The sequence below is a fragment of the Temnothorax curvispinosus genome, unplaced genomic scaffold (genome assembly GCF_003070985.1).
Source record: "Temnothorax curvispinosus isolate PA1 unplaced genomic scaffold, ASM307098v1 QBEX01009709.1, whole genome shotgun sequence".
Classification (NCBI taxonomy): Eukaryota; Metazoa; Arthropoda; class Insecta; order Hymenoptera; family Formicidae; genus Temnothorax; species Temnothorax curvispinosus.
In genome coordinates, this window is record NW_020219489.1 from 1 (window position 1) to 6,979 (window position 6,979).

Sequence of the window (6,979 nt, forward strand, 5' to 3'; positions counted from 1 at the left end):
TAAAAAATAATGTAATGTCAAAGTTTTTGTTAAAGAAAAATTAAGAATTGTTTATCCTAATAAAATTCGAAAAATAAGAGATTAAACATGTGCCGTGAAACATTTTCAATCTCAAATTACTAATGAGATCTTTTATATTGTATTTAAAACAGATGAGGGCACTAATTTGCTTAGCCGTCATCAGAATTCTCTCCGTACGAGAAACCTTTGGAATACTCGGATATGATTACGGAACAACGAACACTAATATAACGATCGTATCTCTATTAGATATAGGGGAATGTAATATCCCGTTAGTAGAACCGTATGTAGAAAGAATAAGTATTCAACTATTGCAATTGTAAAAATACGATTCGACTAATGTAATCCAATGTAAAATTTCGATTTTGCGAACGATTCATTATTGCGGAATGCATTCTCATTAATGAACTGTAAGCAATGCGCAAGCGGAATATATAGTCGACACAACGTTAGATCAATGTAAAAATATGCACAAAACTGGTACGCTAAGTCTAAATGTAAATAATGTAATCCACGGATTAAAAGTAAATCAAACGACATCACGACCCATCACTTTTGCGGGGTCTGCATCGACGGATGAAAAATGTTCGCCGAGTAGAATATTCAGATCCTTATGGTACATGGCAAAATGTGGTTGTACAAGGAATAGTAACAATTAGCTTAAGTACTCATCGAGCAGTAATTAATATCGAGACGAACCAAATTCATTTGAGAACGGGAACCGTTTGTCAATATATAGATGGCAATTGTATAGATATTGAAGGAAGATATACTTATTGGAAAACTATACCTAATGATTATTGTAAATTCTGCCATTATGACGTATTGTATGAGGGAAAAGCAAAGAAAATGGTTAGTGAAACGAATGATAAATTACAAATACTCTATTCTTTGTCGATACAAGATGTTACATTCGCACTTACACGAATTGGCGAGAAGATTCTTTGCGGATACACTTTAATAAAAACGGAACATCTAAAGCTCGTAATTTTAGAAATAAATAAAAGAGATTTTTTGCACGTAAAAGGCCATTAGCAATTGAAAACTTAGATATTTTTACCTACGTAAATTCAAAATTTGTCTATGTAGAACGACACATTCGCACACAAATGAATCGCCTGTACACGGATGTATTAAAACAACGCTGCAATTTGGAACTGCAAGTAATTAAAAACGCGCTTAGCCTTGTGATGCATGCTCCCGACGACTTCGCATACCAAATCATGAAAGGCCCAGGATACATGGCCGTAATTTCTGGAGAGATAGTGCATATATTTGGTTATCCAAATGTACCCCGGTGGAAGTAAAAATACGCCAAACTCAAGAATGTTATCAATAATTGCCAGTATCGAAGGGAAACGAAACATATTTCTTAACACCTCGAACGCATATACTTTTTAAAACAGGAATGCAAATTTCGTGCAGTAGAATACTTCCTACAATGTACAATCTAAACGACGGATGGTACCGCATTACACCAAACGTGGAATACAGCAGAGCACCTACGATAATGGAACCGATGACCAAGTCTACCTGGCATTACAGCGATCCAGGATCCTTGGCTGCAAGCGGCATTTACATCAACCAGAACCTCGAAAAACTGAGAGACCATATAATGTTTCCCGCCGAAAAAATCGGAATACTGAACAACGTAGCACGAGGCGTAATGGGGGAACCAACTATAACACAAAGGATGTCACTTTCTTACTTCTTGGATGAAAACTCCTCACAGAAAATCATAAAGAACGCCTGGAAGAAAATCTGGAAAACGTTCTTAATTTTTGGCAATGCCTCTGCAGGATTAATCGGAATATACTTCTGCACAAGGACGGCAAAGCTAATAATCGACACTATTATACACACGGTTACGCACTACATACTATATACGGATGGTCAATACATTTAGTCGGAGCACTGTGGGACTCGGTGACCAATTTACTACTGCATCTAGCGCCAGGGACGGTAAACAACGACAAAAACCAAGAAAAGGAAGTAGGAGCATCCCCGCTTCCGGCCAAACAAGAAAAAACTGCAGCTGACACTGAACACGCACACACTCAATTTTTACGATCTCTTTTGTACCATATTGCTATGCAAAGCGATGTGGAAAACGTGAAAAAATCTAGTATCCGCAACGAAGCTCACAATGTGTATCCACAAGCTATAAACAAAAAATATTGTTCTCTCTTTCTTTCTCACACTTCTCCTCTTTCTCTTCCTCTCGAAAAGGACTGAAAGTAATAAAATCCAGATGTCAAAAATATGAAAACTATATTAACTAACAATAAGTTAAGAACAAATGTAAAATCCGAAAACTTGAGCGATAGTCACTACGATCTCGACTCGTAAGGAACACGCAACCGAAGATCCCCAGCGATTATTTAAGTGCGCAAGAGGTTAAGGTAAACATTAAATAAAACAGCTATGTTATACATATATATGCATACATTCAATTTAAAATTAACACGAACGCATATACACTCAAAATAGTATTAAAATGAAACCACCGACGCCGGACGAGAGGAGCGAAGAAGAGAGGAACGAGAACTATGGGCCAATCGACGGAGTTTTTCCCGAGGAGCACGAAACACGTACAGAATCATCTTAGATAGCGGGTCTTTGCGACCCTGAGGGAGAAGAGGAGGTGGTTATTTGGATCAGCTGCCACCACTCGGGGACGACAAAGACATCCCCGAAGTCGATGGATACGAGATCAAATGGGGGTACCACGCTCTCAAGCTCGCCGAGGCACGGACTCCCGCCGCCGTTGACTAAGTTCTGTTGTTCCAAATGCGGGAAGATAATTTTAGGCCTGAGACCAGCCCGGCAGTGCCGCGATTGCATAGAGGAATTCCTCGTGCAAGAAGAAAAATACGAGATGGCACAGGCGACACGGGTAAACTTGGAGATTGAAATTTAGAAGAGATATTAAATCAAAAGAATATATTTATATCGATAACAATTGGCAAAGGTACATAAAAACTTCACGACGTTTCAACCCAAGATTTGGGTTCTTATCAAGTGATCTAACCAAGCAAAAATACATAAAATACAGCGTGAGGTCAAATAACGTAGTCAATAGTTAAAATTTATAATCTAAGAGTTAAAAGTTAAAATTTTCAGAAAGTATAAAAGAAATTCCTTTAAGTTAATGCAAAAATTTTTTAAGGGGCAAAAATTCAAATACCTGATAAGGAAACGAGTACCATCGTCGGCACATTCTCAGTCTAGTGCTTATGAGATTTTAACAGAAACATCACAAATGAGAGGCTAAAAAATTAATAACTAATAGAGTGATGTTCAAACCCCACCAATGTGAGAATTCGGTACCACAGGAGGTCGATTATCCCTCCGGGTGTGGGCCTACTACCGACGTCTTGATGAGAGGAATCGAGGAATAATTATACACTCGATTACTAATGTTAGAATAATACTTTATTGCAAACGACGCAACAGCCACGAGTCTCGATACAATTGTAGGTATGTAGGTAGAACAGTGCGTGGACAGTATCAAGGTCAACGTTATTAAGTGTGAGACGTATATCTTCGCCAAGACCTTTGACATACGGTAGAACGACGCATCTCCGTGAATCGAAAAAATTAACAGGAGTGCTATTCACGTCACGTTTATGCCGAAGTTGTTTAATTCTGATGTTTATGTGTTTATTGATGAGATCGATTGGAAAGGAATTGTTCAAAAGTATATTCTTAACAACATTAATTTTAGATTCGTGGAAGCTTTCGTCAGACAATAAGATCGCTCGATCAAGAAGACTCGTAATAGTATTAACTTTATATTTAAACGGATGGCTAGAGAAGTTGATGTACTGGCCAGAAAACGTGGGTTTTCTATACCAATTTTGTCTTTAATGTAAGAGATATTAAAAAATATATATATGTTGAGTGGACCTAATTAGTTATGAAGTTTTTGCCTATATATTTTTTTTATGTGTGCATTTTAGCTTGTATTTTCTTTTTTTTTTATTTAATTATTTTCTACGAGGGACGGTAGCTCCTCCCCCGCCTACATGTGTACTGTGTACTGTCTATATACACGGTTATTCAGTAAATTACTACCCTTACCACTGAGTTATAAATAAGTGAGATTTGAAAAATCTGACCCACCCATACAACAATTGGTTTGGGTTAGGTTAATAGTGTTCAATTTACTACACATAAATAAATGAGTAAAGCAGTTAAGAATACATTACGTGAAACGTACATGGTTATGCAGAAAATTATATGTAATTTGTGAAAATTCTTTTGTTAATAACCTTTTAATAAACAACGAGCGACGCTTAAAACCTTTTGATAGTTACTCAGGATCATGACAAAATATGTCAAGGTCAAGGTCAAGGTCATTGAAACTGGGTCCGTTATTATATGCACTTTTACCCTTTTTTTTAATTTGTATTTTCACTTAAAAAATATCGTATAATTATGTAAAAGGAAAATTTATAAACAAATACCTATATTTTTGCATGATGCCTACATGAAATATAAGGATCATCGGGCATTCGGACTATATATGTTTTTTAAAATATTGTTGGTAATCGCTGATCCTGATCTTATTCGAACGGTATTGACAAAGAAGTTTCCATGATCGTGGGTTATACTTCAATGAAAAAATTAATCTGTTATACGACAATTTGTTTTTTATAAATAAAAAGAGATGGCGAAATATACGCACCAAGATGACACCCGCTTTCACTTCGTTAAAAATAAAGCAGATTTTCCCGATTGTAAAGGAATGTAGCGAAAGACTCGCAAAGTACCTAGACAACAAAGCGCAGATGAGAGATTCTATCGAGATAAAAGATATATTTGCAAGGTAATTATTTTTCTTAATTGTTACTTAAACAAAGTCTTTCAAACAGCAAAGAATAGAAACTCCTAAATTTGAAGATAAAAAGTGTAAATATTATAATTATAGGATGAAGGAGGATAAATAGCATATTACATAAACAATTTTTTTTACTTAATTTTTTATTTATCAATCTGTCTTTACTTGTTCAAATTATTAAATCTCATGTAATTTTACAACAACTTTAATGTGTGTCGTACATTTCGATAGAAGTTATTATATAAAAGTTATTTGCCAATTTGATCAATAGATATACAACGGACATAATAATGTCAACTGCTTTTGGTATAAGATCTAATTGTATTAAGGAGCCGAACAATGAGTATCGAATTCAAGGAAAGAATATTTTAAAGATAAAAATAATACGATTTATCCTGTCTATGTCCATTCCGAAAATTATGGACATCTTTTCCATCCCCCTCACAGATCGACGCATCACAAGTTTTTACACGAATATATTTCGGGATAATGTGGAATATAAGCAAGTTCATAAAGTGATAAAACACGATCTTAAGAATTTGCTCATTCAAATCATGGAGAAAGACTATGTTGACGATGACAAGAAGACCACCGACGTAACATGTTAATATACATTTTTACATATTACATATTATATTAATATAGTTTCCCTATATATGTTTTAAAAATTTACATATGTTATCTCACGTTGCAGTTTTGTAAATCAAATAATTAAAATTTCTTTTGAAACAGATTATTAAAAAAAACTATATTATTTTATTCACCTGCAGCAACCATAAATAAGCTTACCATGGCGGAAGCTACTGCGCAAAATTTTATCTTTTTCCTAGCTGGCTTCGAAACCTCCACGGCGACAGCAACGTTCGCTTTATACGAATTAGCTCATCATCAAGACAAAGTTCACAAGGAAATCGACGAAACGTTGACAAAGCATGATCTGACCTACGACGCTATGAACGAAATGCCTTATCTAACCAAAGTAATAAATGGCAAGTATTTTATAATAAATAACAAAAATATTTTGTTATTATAATATGTAAGTTTAAATAAATGGTTTGTATTTTGGATGATATATATTTTATTACTTTTCTTTTACATATTTCAGAGACTTTGAGGAAATATCCACCTCTTCCAATGTTGAATCACATTTGTACCAAAGATATTAATCTACCGACAACAAACATTTACCTGCCAAAGAGGACTTCGATTTTTATACCAATACTTGGCCTGCATCGGGATCCATCGATTTATCCTGATCCAGATAAATTTGATCCTGAACGACTTAACGCAGACGAGAAAGCAAGAAGGCATCTTTATACTTATTTGCCATTTGGAGAAGGCCCACGAATCTGCATTGGTACAAATATGAGTAAATCCATTAATATATCTATAATTTATTTATCAAATCATTGTTTAAAGTTATTCTTAACGTCTTGTGCACGTTTTATATAAGTTTTATTCCATTGGTATTATAAATTTTTAGGAGCGCAATTTGGACACGTGCAAACGAAAGTCGGACTCGTGAGTCTTCTTTCCAAATATAAGTTCAAACCTCACTCCCAGACTGCAGTGCCGTTTATTTTCAACGAAAAATCATTTGGTTTCGCGGTGAAGGGCGGTATACACCTTTATTACCGAACAACGATAAAATAATTGCGTTCTTCCTAAGACACTTGTATATTTCTAATAACATATAAAAGTAATCAATAAAAAAGTAGAATAATATTTTTATTTAAACCTGTTGTTACGTCCGACCCCGGGATTAGGATATGAAAATCCGGGAAGCAAGGGAAAGGCTAACCAGAGGAGTCGGGGTAAAGAAGGACGCAACTAGACCCTTAAGAATATTGCTTGCAGGTACACGCTCTGTGTGTGAAGCGCGTGGCGCGAGCCGAACGCACTGTCGATGGTTCAAGAAGGGTCAACGTCCTTAGCGACGGTAGGACGCCTTCCGTGAGCGGTGCGATCGTCGGTCCTCTTTCGAGTCAGGGAATTCAATCCCTTTAACTCAGGATCGGACCTCGTGCGATTTTGAGAGGTGGAAGAATGGTGGGTGAGGTCTTAGATTATAAATAAATGGAAATTTATATTTAACGTAAATAAAACATTTATTAT

General features: G+C 35.6%; 1 pseudogene; it reads left to right on the top strand.

Annotated features, from left to right (window-relative positions):
* Positions 1–1,462: 1,462 nt before the first annotated feature.
* Positions 1,463–6,517, top strand: LOC112459302 (annotated as a pseudogene).
* The last annotated feature ends 462 nt before the right edge of the window (positions 6,518–6,979 follow it).